We start from the raw sequence: 13,567 nt of genomic DNA on the forward strand, positions 1-13,567 counted from the left end.
TTAACTCAAATTACCATAATTACTAATTTCCTTATTTATCTGTTGATTTGTGGTTAAGATGAGTTCTCACAGTTACCACAAACAACTCAGTTCTCCCTTGAATAGGCCCCTATATATATATATATATCTATATATATTAAAGGAGAAACAAAATATAATGAAGTGACACCTTCTAATGCTTAGAACTTCTCCTATCTTTCTTTTCTCAATCTTTGATTTTTTTTTAAATGTTGAATATGTTAAAGACTTTTCTGTCCATGTATGAAAAATGTATAGCTCATAATTAATGTGGTTTTTTTTTTGTAATTTTGTATACCCAAGTTTTACTTCCAACTATTGATTTGCTCTTCCATTTACTTTCTTAATAAAATTTGTTTTTCAAAGTTTCAATAAACAAAATGAAATCCTAGAAATTTCTTTAGTGAGGGATGAAGAAAGTTAGAGTTGAAGAAGAATGCAAATGTTTTAAAATGTATGTAGAAATTATATTCATTAAAAATGTGTTTTTTTATTATATATTTCTTTTTCAATATTGTTGGATTTGTTGTTATCATAGGATATGATTGTATTTACGATTTGATCATATAAATTCGAATAAAATTTTGATATTTTGTAATCACATGATATGATAATTTTCTTTCGAATCTAAACTTCATTAACAATAATTATTTAACATGATTGATAATTACGTTAAATTTTGAGTACTTCAAGATTTTTTCAATTGACAAAAGTCATTTGGTGAGTAATGAAGAAATAAGAGTTGAAGAAAACTTAAAAGATTTTAAAAAGGTATGTAAAAATTATATTATTTAGAAAATATGATTTGTTATTACATATTTCTTCTTTTCAATATTGTTGATTTGTTGTTATTGTAGGACATGATTGTGTTTACGATTGGATAATATAAATTCGAATAAGATTTTGATATTTTATGATTACAAGATATTATAAAAAAACGAATTTAAACTCCGTTGTAAATAATTATTTATACGTGATTGATAATCATCAATATATATATACATATACATATACATATACATATACATATACATATACATATACATATACATATACATATAGGGTTGGGTTCACGTGAGACCAATTTATGTTCATTGATCAATTTTATAAGCTAATAATCTGATGGTCTGAATAATGATTGAGAACATTTTTGATAAGGTATTCGATGTGTATCACATATGAATTTCCAAAAGCATTTAATTTAAATACAAAGGGACATGTAGCCAAGTCTAGAAGTTTGTATGGCAAAATCTAAGTGCACATACTTAATATTTTGGTACAACCATTATATTTTTTAATGTTAAAGAAGATAAAGTTTGTAGATAAATAAATCGATATATAAAATACGGATAACCTTTTTGATAACTCACAATGAATTAAATACAAGCAAGACATTGAACAATGCATACATAAGTATGTATGTGCATTATCTATCTATACTACTTTATGAATCAAATTTCATAAAAGTTTTAAAGTCTTACAGTTTTAAATACAAGTTTAAAAGCTTAAGATATAACTTAACTATGTTCTACACTCCTTTATGATACCTCTTTCAGACACACCTCTCAAACTTTACACCTCTTAATTTTCCAAGATGACGATTAAGTTCTCGGTATCATGATTCCCGGTTCAACTCAGGGGGTGTTTGGGATTGCTTATTTAAAACAGCTTATGTTTTCTTTTTTTTCTTTTTTTTTGTAAAAGTGCTTATCAACTTATCCAGTGTCAAACCGGAGTTTTATAAAAAATGTTTGGATTAGCTTATTGCGGTTCCAAAACGCAATAAGCTGATAAGTTGTTTTTTAATGTTTGGCAAATTTTGTTTATACATGTAAAATGACAAAAAAAAAAAAGACATTCTACCATGGCACAAATTAATAAGGGTCCATCCATTTTTCTGCCATCTATTTTGACTTCATGAATCTCACATTGAAGGTAGGAACAAATAACCACAAAATAGACGGCAAATATAAATAAACCAACATGTTAATAATTGTTTGTTGAAGGAAGAAGGGAATATGAGTTTGGTTATTCATCATTCATGTGAAGGAGTATAAAACTTCAAACTTTACAACGTATACAACTATAATCGATAGTAGAAGCAACAATCAAAATACACATAGAATACATGAGAAATCTATTTGTTAAAAATCACAACAAGAAATCACATAAATACGTGAAGAAGATGGTTGCTTATGTAAGGTGAAGAAGGTCGATCTTCGATTTTTGGTTCGATTTCAAGATCGATATTTGGTTTTTGTGGATGTTGTGAGGAAGGAAGTGTGTATATGCGATGGAGAAGGTAGATGTAACCGTTAAGGGTTATAAAAAAGGGTTAAAAAGTAAATTGTTAATAAATTGAATTTAATAAGTTAGAGTTGTTACCGATTTGACATCTGTATAAACAATTTTTTTTCTCTCATCCAAACACTCAAAATGACTTATTACTGGTACCATACTAGAAATCAATACATCTATACGATTCCTATTCCATTCTCGATCTCACACTTCGCTCTTGATTTCATTCTCGATCCACTGCTCCTCAACCAATTCCATTTCCATTCGAGGTAGTTACTTCTCTCATATGATTTTTCATATTCCTTTCCCTTATTTTGTGTTAATCTTCCTTCTCAATTTTCACTTATGGGGTAGGGTTCTGCCCGTGACTCCTCTTGGATGTTAGAAAAGGTATATGCAACTGTCGTCTTTTCCAATTTCACACATGGTACTGCTATTTCACTTATGGGTTAGAGAATATGCTAACAACTTGCAAATATGAAGGTACACACTGAACGCACACCAACTGTCTATAAAAAAAATCCTCACTGGTTTATGAATTACCCCTAGAGTTATAAAATGTTGGTTTTTATTACCTTGATTTTGCAATATAATATGTCTTTAAACAAATTGAACTTAATTATTTTTCTACACATAGTCCTTCATCCATATTCAGGAAGATAACTTACAAAATGCTTTAATTTTTTTTGATTGGAATGGCTTCTGTAACCCAATGGGAACCTGTTTATTCATGTACTGTGTATGGATTTGATAAATTGATTCAAAGATGTTTAAATTGTAGTGACTAAATGCAGTAGAGCTGGAGTTTCTCTAGAGTTGCTTCATCCTTTTTGAGGGAAAACTAAAGTGAGTTTGATGTAGTGATTAGTGATGTTCATATGCCTGATATGGATGGATTCAAACTCCTTGTACACATTGGGCGTGAGATGGATCTTCCTGTTATCAGTAAGTCAACCACTGTTTCCTTTGACATTTTTTTTTTATGTTTCTCGATTTCCAATTTGTGATCTACACAAATACATGATTTATTGGTTGGTGATTCATGATCGGTATGAACAATATGTTAAGCTTGGTTTTCACAATCTGCATTCCATGTGTTTTAATCAACCTATAGTCTTATTTTTTATTTTAGACATTTAGATGGTTGAATATAAAAACAATTTGTAAATTCCAAAAGACACAACCCACGACATCAGTTCCTTCACATACTATTACTGTGATAAATAAGCAAAATCTGCAGGAAATCCACAAAAATGTCCGTTCAGCTTAACGAGGTAACATTCTCTTCTGTTTTTCTTCTTGTGTTGTTGATTTTTTGGTGGCTTGGTATTGCTGTTTGAACCCAAGTTAATAAACCTGTTAAGATAATTTAATCGGTTGATTTTGATTTTGATTTTAGTTTGCATTCAGAAACCACTTTTTCAAAAGGCAGAGCTTTGAAATCCTGAACATCTAACTGCACCAAAATTTCCATGCTACGGGAAGATCAGGTTTGATATTTTCTTCTCTTTTGCCTTGAAGTAATTCTGGTTTTTTTCATCTAATATACGTATTTTATTTAATTATTTAAAACATTTTTTCTTTATTAACAATTCTCATGGTTTAGCTAATCGCAACAATCGTATTCTTTCTAGAAATAGATACGTTCATGTGAATAATTGTGTTTGAAAGAGGTCTCTAAAAGGTATTTGGGATTTTAGCAGAATGGATATTATGTTTGAAATACTTTAATCACAGTTCAAATATGGATACTTGAAGAAATTGATGTCACCGTTTGAGTTCGTAATTACTTTCTTAAGTGGAGGATATTTTAAATTTTGTCGTAATCTTGGTGTCAATATCCCATATGTTCTTATAGAACCTTAACTTATGGGTAGTTTATTAAGCGCTTAACAAAGATCAATAATCTTATCCGATAAGAGAGATTATAAGGATGTAGACTCTTACCGGCTAAATTGTTACACACAATACCGTTTTGATAGACTACGCTCTTACCCAACAAATTAAGTCAAGAGTGTTGACTCTTACAGGTAAGTGCTTATCAGGTAAGAGTTATGGTAAATGGCCCCTTAAACAAAGATGTTCCATTTCGATGGTAATTTGTATTCATGAATATTGATTATCAGTTTTCTTGGAGGATCCTTACCTTAATTTTACTTTTAATAGGTTTTTTTTAGGAAACAATCAAAACTTTTATGAAATCATATATTAGTCAAATTAAATGGACGGTTGATATTGAGTTGTATTGGTTGTACAAATATAAAAGGTTGCATAATAATTCATCTCTCTCTCTAATATATGTATATAGGATTGCTAAGTTGTGTTCTAAAATTGCATGCTATTTTTTTGAATGTAAACTGACATGGTTCTTGAAGTTTTGTTTCTTTTGACCCTATAATAGTTTAATGCCCTAAGCAAGCAAATGAAATAAGCTGCACAACCAAATGTTTCCACTGTTCTATTTTGCAGATTTTAGTTTCTTTAATCATCCTTTATGTAATTTTTGTCAATTAATTTTGCCCAATATGTGTTTGTGTTTGTGTGCATATGCGTGTATTTGTATTTTAGTGACTTCGTTTTTTTATCAATAATCTGTTTGATTGGTTGTTTGATGTCTGCAGCTTCTAATTTCTGTTTTGAGTTTGGAATGACCTATGTTTGCAAATACGCAGTTAATTTTGGTTTCAACTAAGTTTTATGGTTGCTGTTGTAGGATCTTTCAAAACTAATTTACTGGTTTTGCTCTCTACAACTGTTGCCTTGGTTCTCTCTTTCAGTTTAGTTTGTTGTTGATCTGTTGAAGTTGAAGTGGATGCTTAGTTTGCATTTGAGTGTCCTGTCCAGATCCTGGTTTAGAATTTATTGTGGCTGTTTAGGATAATCCTTTTGAATTTAGGTTTTTGGCTGTTTAGCCAATGTTAGCGGGTCTTTATTTTCTTCATGGGCTTTGAAGCATCATTTGGGTTTGGGTTTGGGTTCTTCTGATGGCACTGGCAGCCGTAAAGATTGGATTTTTTCTTCATTAGTTGTGGGGTTTTATTTGGATGTTTATCGTTGGTATTTGGGTATTTGTCTATTTATTAGGTTCTAGAGTTACACTTTTAGAGTTTTTTTTCCTAAGCATTTCTTCGGGATGCATTTTATTTCCTTAAGGTATACTCTTCATAATTTTGTAATCTTCTTTTTATTTCAATAGGCCTTTTTTCCCGGAAAAATGTGAACTATGTGGCTCAAAATTTGTATTCCAGTTCTAGAAATGCATCTGTTTCTCATGAATAGTCTGATTTCACTCTCTAGGAGTGAAAAAAATTAATTTTGTTCATTACATTTAATTGGATGTGTGTTTAAATTGCAATAGATAGGACTGAATTCTCCATTTTCTATTTCTGCATAGTTCTTAATTTGAAGCTAACCTTGTTTTACAATTACTTTTCTGTTTCGTCCTTTAATCTAAAACAATAATGCAAATGACAGTTTTATGTAATCATGTTTGTGTTTTTGCAGGGGTTCTCATGTTGATCTCTCCCATTGAAATTTGGCGCATGATCTATTTATAAGGCAAATGATCACCGTAATGTCATCTGTTGTTGTAAAGTTAATATTGTTTCTTAGGGATTTTGAGTTGGTGCATATAAAATTGGGAGTGATGACATACTTTGCAACAAAATTTTACCCCTACTAACATGTACATAAACCATATAACTATGGATTAACTTTTTTAGTTTATAGTTGCAAGGATGCTGAACTTTAGTAATTAACTTCTCCAATCATATTAACTTTAAAACCATTTAACTAGAAGCGTAAGGGGACCAAGAGTGGACAATAGAATGAAGCATAAAGTAGGATTAAATGTTTAATTTTTTGACCTCACAATTGAAACGCGTCTGGCCATCGTTGCATTGCATGGGTATTAAGTGAAACCTAACAAAAAGTTCAATCAGGAAGGAGTTTACACAACAAATGTGGTGTATCATGAAATTTTGAATGATGATTGTGTATGATTAAAGCATGATTGTAATTTCTACTTTGTTTAAACATAAATTTTAGACTTCTTGAATGAGAAATTGCATTAATTTTTCATTTTTAGATTTACGATACAAAATCTAAACCATCAAGTATTTCAAAGATATTTTGCAAAAAAAAAAAAATGATATTTAAAAGTTAAATATATCATGATAGAATCTTTACATCCCGCAATATTGTACGAATACACAACTAGTACTTATACAATCCTGATCATGTTTAAAAACAAGGTTTGGAGTTAGAAATATTAAAAAATTTGTTTTATTTTGAAAAATATGATTATGATTGTTTAAGAAAAGAAGTAATTCTAGAGAAGAAGATTTAGGTGTCGTTTACCAAACACTTACCCGGTAAGTATTGATCGGGTAACTTTCCTCATCTGATGCACAAGGCAAGGACCGAAAATCTTACCCGGTAAGAGCAATGATAATGATAGAGAGTCTTACCGGGTAAGTGATGGTGAGAACTCTTACCCAGGTAAGCGTTTACCGGGTAATTGTTGCATACGATACCGTTTTAATATACTACAATCTTATCTGGTAAAATAAATTATAGTGTTGACTTCTACCGATAAGCGCTTACCGGATAAGTATTTGGGTAAACGCCCCCTAAATCTTAGTCATACAAATTGTTTTTTCATAGGGTTTGTCTCTCGTAGGAGTTGCATACAAATTGTTTTTTCGTATTTTTAGTCATTATAATTAATTTCTTATTAGTTCGATTTTTACCATTGATGTCGTTCAAATGCAAACCGTTGATTTATCCCTTTGGATCTGTATTTAAAAAACATGTCATACAAAAAAGTTAATTGGACATTTTATTCTAAAATTGTTCTAAAAGACGTCTAAAATATTTGATAAACTTATTTTATGACATATTCATATAAGACATACATTTTTTGGTGTGCCTGAATGACTTGTGAGACCAAAAAATTATATGTCTTATTAATAAAATTATAAACAATTGTTTGGTAAAATAGTCTAGAAATAGTTATTTGTTTGTACCTATGAAAAATATAATACTTTGTTATCTAATAAGAAAAAAAATTATAATACTTTTATGTGAGTGGTACTCAACGACTTGCACTTGAACGATGGTAGTGACGGAAATCACACTTACAAAACTAAAGTTTTAATGACAAAAAATATTTAAAAAAAAACTATTCGTTTTAGAAATATTTAAATATTTTATCATAAATAATAACAATTAATATATTTTTTTATGTATTATTGTTTTAATAAAAAATATGTAGTTTTATTATATTAAAAATACCAAAATACAAAAAAGAGAAACCAAAAAATATATTTAACAAACCAATGAAAAAAATCCAAAAAGAATAAGATGCTCCTAAGTTACTGGATAATCTTTAACATATCTAGCTTCATGAATGAAATTAACAATAAATTATAAACCATAAGAATAAAAACGTAATTTCAAAACTACAAATATAAAAATCATAATCTTTTTAAAACCGTAAGGACTAAAATTGTAGTTTACTCTAAAATTTAGAACAAAGAGATATGAGAATGAATTAATAGAATTTTAAGTGATTTTCATAAAAATGATAAATTGGGGTGCGTTTGTGATAAAGGTAGTGTGGGTGGTCATTGTCAAGCAAACCGTGTTGATCGAGGGGTTGGACCCTTTGGTCCACATAATATAACTACTCTACTCTACAACCATACCAAACATGATTTCTTTTTTCATTTTTTTCTAATAAAATTATTATTTTAAAATATTATCAAATTAAAGATTTTTGGTTTTGTACAAGAGAAGGGACTTGTAAACATTTAAATAAATAACTACTAAAATTTAATGACTTATTTTTATCCCGACTCCAGAACAAAAACTAATATATGTTCAGATAACTTGGACATGAATGTCATTGTAATGATAATGTTGAATACATAATTGTTTAAATTTAAAATCATTTATTTTTTTTTTTACAAAAACATGAGATATTAACCCAAAATGTTCGTTTGTTAGAGCATTCGAGAAAAAAATTGCACCCTGGTTAAAATGAAAAACCGAATATAAATATACGGATATGTGTCAATATACATGTATGTATCTATGTTGTGCATTTGATAGGAGGTTTGTGTGTGTTTTCTTATTTAGCATGTGTTTTCTTTTTTGCCTTTCTTCTTCTTTTTGTACTGTTTTAAGTTTTTAACATGTCATATATAGTCTTGATTATTTTTTTGGTCTTTCTTTCCCTTTTCGTTCACATTATTGCACAAGTTGGAGGACTTTACTCAAACAACCCCTTTATTCCTTTTTTTGGTAAAGGTTGGATCGGACAACGTATATCTTATTCTTTTTAGACCTTATTTTCAAGCAGAATTTGATTATTTGGTTGGTCTCTCTCTCTCTCTCTCTCTCTCTCTCTATATATATATATATATATACTTATAATAAATAAATAACTTGGGTGACACGTGTTATCTTCTGTTGAGTTGGTTTTCTTGTTTTTTCGTCTAAACACGAATCTAGAGACAATTTACATTAGTGGTTCAATTAGACTCATTTGAACGCATCTAGACGCAATTTACATTAACGGTTCAATTATACTCATTTTATTGACATGTGTCCTCTTATTCAATCAATCCCACTAATTTAGGATGCAATTAATTTTATTCTTGGGTTAATTAATTCGTGTAGTAACTGATTCCCAAAAAAAGTATTTACTTCTAAGTTTAAATTCAATTTATTGATATAGTTTCATTTCTAAATTCAATTTTATTCTAAATTCAGTTTATTGAAAAGTTTTACTTCAAAGTTATTTCAAGTAAAAAAGTCTGAAGTCATTCTTTAGAGTTAGCTCACATGAACTCTGAAGTTTGTCTTTTCAGACATAGCTCACCCGAACTATGGAGTTGGAACTCTGAAGTCTTCTTTTTCAGACTTAGAAGTTTGAACTCCGAAGTCTTCCACAATTATGAGTACAAGTTTGAAGAGTCATTATTTAGAGTAGCTCACCCGAATTCTGAAGTCTTCTTTTTCAGACTTAGCTCACTTGAACCCTAAAGTCTGAACTCTGAAGTCTTTTTTTTTCAGACTTAGAAATTTGAACTCTGATTTAATGGGATTGATTTTATACTTCAGAGTTATTTCAAGAGTACAAGTCTGAAGAGTCATTCTCTAGAGTTTTATTTCAGATTTACTTCCAGAGTGTAAATCTGAAGAGTCATTCTTAAGAGTTAGCTCACCTAAAGTATGTAGTCTTCTTTTCTAGGCGGAGCACCATGCAGAGCCTCTGCATAGTGCATGCAGAGCTTCTGGCTTGCCTATTGGCAGACTTGTGATCGTTCGTATTCACACAGTGAGCACAAAGTCCCCACAGTGGCGGTGCAAGTGCACGCTGACACTATGATCGCTTGCAAGTAATAAAGTGGCAAAATACCGAGATCGTTTCCTCAGGGACTTGACTACTGAGATTCAGAGACTTTAATGAACTTCTTGATCGTGTTTCGGTTTGTGAATAAAAGTTTGATTTTGTTGGTAAAAAGCTTTAAAAGACGAAAATAGCGAAATGAATTTATTGACTAAAGAATGAGCATTGGTGTAAGTGTTCCTTAAGATAAAATCAACAATAAAATGATTAGAAACTTATGAGTTGTTTATAAAAATTCCAATCTCTCGAAAGTAAAAATTTACAAACGGTCCCCATGAAGTTCCACAAAGTTCTTACGCTTACCACTTCGAAACTTGCCGATTTTGCTAAACAAGAGAAGAAATAAAATTCATACCCAAATCTGTTTGTGATAAGAATAACCATCGCTTAACCCTTAGCTAAATAGATATAAAATTCGCATCTCTACGTAATTATCAAAGACTCTCTCGAATTCTTTGTGCATCACTTAAGCCGTATTTCAAATCCGCTCATCTCTGGGTCTAAGATTTAATATTAACACTTCAAAGTGATCGGCTTATCCGCGTCGAGTTTAAGTCTCGTCTTAAGTGACCAAGTTTACGAAGTGGTAAAGAGTAAAACACCCAAATATTGTATAAAGTCCTAAGTTAAACTCACACTCACACCCATACGAGTAAATTAGCTCATAATAGACATAATACAAGACAATAAATAAGATTGAAATATAACTTTCATTAATATAAAAATAAACTCTATTCCCACAGTGGTGAGACTGTTGGCAACATATTACAACTTCAAAACAAGAAAATAAAATGCTAAGCTAAAACTAAGAGAAGAAGAGAAGAACTTTAGCTAGTAAAATACTTCTAAGGATGATTAAATAGATGATCTTTAAATGACCCCCAAAACCTCTTTATATAAGTGGGAATGGATAAGGATGACCCATTTAATCCAAAAGAAATTAAGTACAAATAAACTTTGGAGCAAAGACCATTAAACAACTACTTAAAATAATACAAAAGTACAACTTTACAACCAACTACAGCCGAAGGAAATCTTTGGGCAAGATCTTCAAGCAATACTTCCTCCACAAAGTAGGAGATTAACAAAATTCGTGAATATCCCACAGTGGTGACACAGTGGGCAGTTGCCAGAAAATGCAGGTTTTCAAAATAAAATTTCTTCCTTTGTGTTTCATCATCCTTTTTAAAACTTTTAGAATAAACGGGGAAAAACAAAGAAATTGAGTACTTAATAGATGCAAAAATGGAGGAAATAAATAAGAAATAACTCTAAAAATGAGAGTTATCACCTATACAGAGCTCTGAAATCTGAAGAGTTTTAATTCAGAGTAATTTCAAGAGTACAAGTATTGTAATAAACTTATCTAGACTTTGAAAATAAGTCTTTAAGACTTAGACTTAGTCTTGTAAGCGAGAGCCCTTCTGGTTGGTCTGGCTTCTGGATGGCTTTACTTCTGGTTGTTTATTTGAACCTAGGAAAAATATTTCAATCCATCATAAATGAACCAGAGGGGTTGTGGTTGATCTTCATGTTTAACCAAAGGGTCTCTGGTTGTAATTGGAACTCAAATTCTTCAAGTATTTAACATTTTTATTTTTGACTTAGAGGCTCTGGATAGAGGAAATAGAGGCTCTGGTTGACCAAAAGGGATCTAGTTGACCAGAGGGCCTTTGATTAACCTTGCTTTTGGGTTGACCTTGCTTTTGGTTGGTGAGTCCACAGGGGCTCTGGTCCTTAAGGACCAGACGATCTCTGGTTGGTCTTGTTCTGTATGATGCAAACTTTACCATGAGGTTTTTTTCAAAGATATTGAGTATTTGAATAACTCTGAACTCAAGGTCTTCAGACTTCGTCTTCAGATTTGACACATACACTCTTTTAAGTTTAAATTCAATTTACTAATATAGTTTCATTTCTAATTCAATTTTATTCTAGGGTTATCTTCATTTTAATTAATTATTGATATAGTTTCATTTCTAAATTCAAGTTTGAAGAGTCATTTTTCATAGTTATACTTCATAGTTATTTCAATAATACAAGTCTGAAGTCATTCTTCAAAGTTTTATTTCAGAGTTATTTCAAGAGTACAAGTCTGAAGTCATTCTTCAGAGTTATACTTCAGAGTTGTTTCAAGAGTACAAGTCTGAAGAGTCATTCTAAAGAGTTAGCTCAACTGAACTTTTATGTCTGCTTTTTCAGACTTAGCTCACTCAAACTCTGGAGTCTAAACTATAAAGTCTTCTTTTTCAGACTTAGAAGTATGAACTCTGAAATCTTTTTTTTAGAATTATAAAAAGAAGTTTGAAGTCTTCTTTTTCAGACTTAGATGTCTGAACTCTGAAGTCTTCTACAAGTCTGAAAAGTCATTCTACAGAGTTAGCTCATCCGAATTATAAAGTCTTTTTTTTTTAGACTTGGCTCACCCGAACTCGGAAGTCTGTTTTTTTTTCTTCAGATTTAGAAGTCTGAACTCTGATTTAGTGGGATTGGTTTTATACTTCAGACTTATTTCCAGAGTACAAGTATGAAGAGTCATTTTTCAAAGTTTTACTTGAGAGTTATTTCCAGAGTACAAGTTTGAATAGTCATTATTCAAAGTTAGCTCACTCGAACTCTGAAATCTTCTTTTCCAGACAGAGCACCATGCAGAGTCTTTGCATAATGCATGCAGAGCTTTTGGCTTGCCTATACAGAGCTCTGAAGTTTGAAGAGTTTTACTTCAAAGTTATTTTAAGAGTACAGGTCCGAAGTCATTATTCAAAGTTATACTTTAGAGTTATTTCAAGAGTACAAGTCTGAAGAGTCATTCTAAATTTACTTCTAAGTTTAAATTCAATTTACTGATATAGTTTCATTTCTAAATTTAATTTTATTCGAGGATTAATTTTATTTTAACTAATTATTGATATAGTTTTATTTATAAATTCAAGTCTGAAGAGTCATTTTTAGAGTTATTCTTTAAAGTTATATTTCAAAGTTATTTCAAGAGTACAAGTCTGAAGAGCCATTCTAAATTTACTTCTAAGTTTAAATTCAATTTACTTGTATATTTTCATTTCTAAATTTAATTTTATTCTAGTGTTAACTTCATTTTAACTAATTAATGATATAGTTTTATTTCTAAATTCAAGTAGAAAGAGTCAATTTTTAGAGTTATTTTTCAAAGTTATACTTCAGAATTATTTTAAGAGTACAAGTCTAATGTAACATCGTACTTTCGATGATCATTCATATATGTAAGATAAGTTCCTGACATGATTTAATTTTTTTCAAATTACCCCGTGTAATACACGGGATCGAACCTAGTATATACATACATACATATATAGGATTGTGTTCATGTGAGACCAAATGTATTTTGAGAGACGCGTAAGACCAATTTATGTTCATTGATCAATTTTATAAGCTAATGATCTAATGGTCTAAAGTTGCACGGTGGCAATTTTGTGATTATTGAGAAGTCTCGTGACAATTTTGTGATTATGAATATTCATATTGTAGATCTAATCCAATGGTTGAGAATTGGTCTTACGAGTCTCACGAAAAACCCTTGGTCTCACATTATCTCAAGTCTATATATATATATATATATATATATATATATATACACCTAATAAATAAGTAACTTTGGGGACACACACATATCATGTTTCTGTGCGGCGGTTATTGATTTTTCCCGCCTAAACATGTATATAGACACAATTTTCACTTACGGTTCAAATAGGTCTATTTAAGTGACATATGTCCCTCTACACGAGCCCGCCAAGGGATCTGCCCCTTGGACCCCGCTAGGGGCTACCGCCCCTTGGACCTCGCCACCTGGGGCACTGC

This window comes from Cynara cardunculus (genome assembly GCF_001531365.2).
Source record: "Cynara cardunculus var. scolymus isolate 2C chromosome LG 1, CcrdV1, whole genome shotgun sequence".
In the NCBI taxonomy this organism is placed as follows: Eukaryota; Viridiplantae; Streptophyta; class Magnoliopsida; order Asterales; family Asteraceae; genus Cynara; species Cynara cardunculus.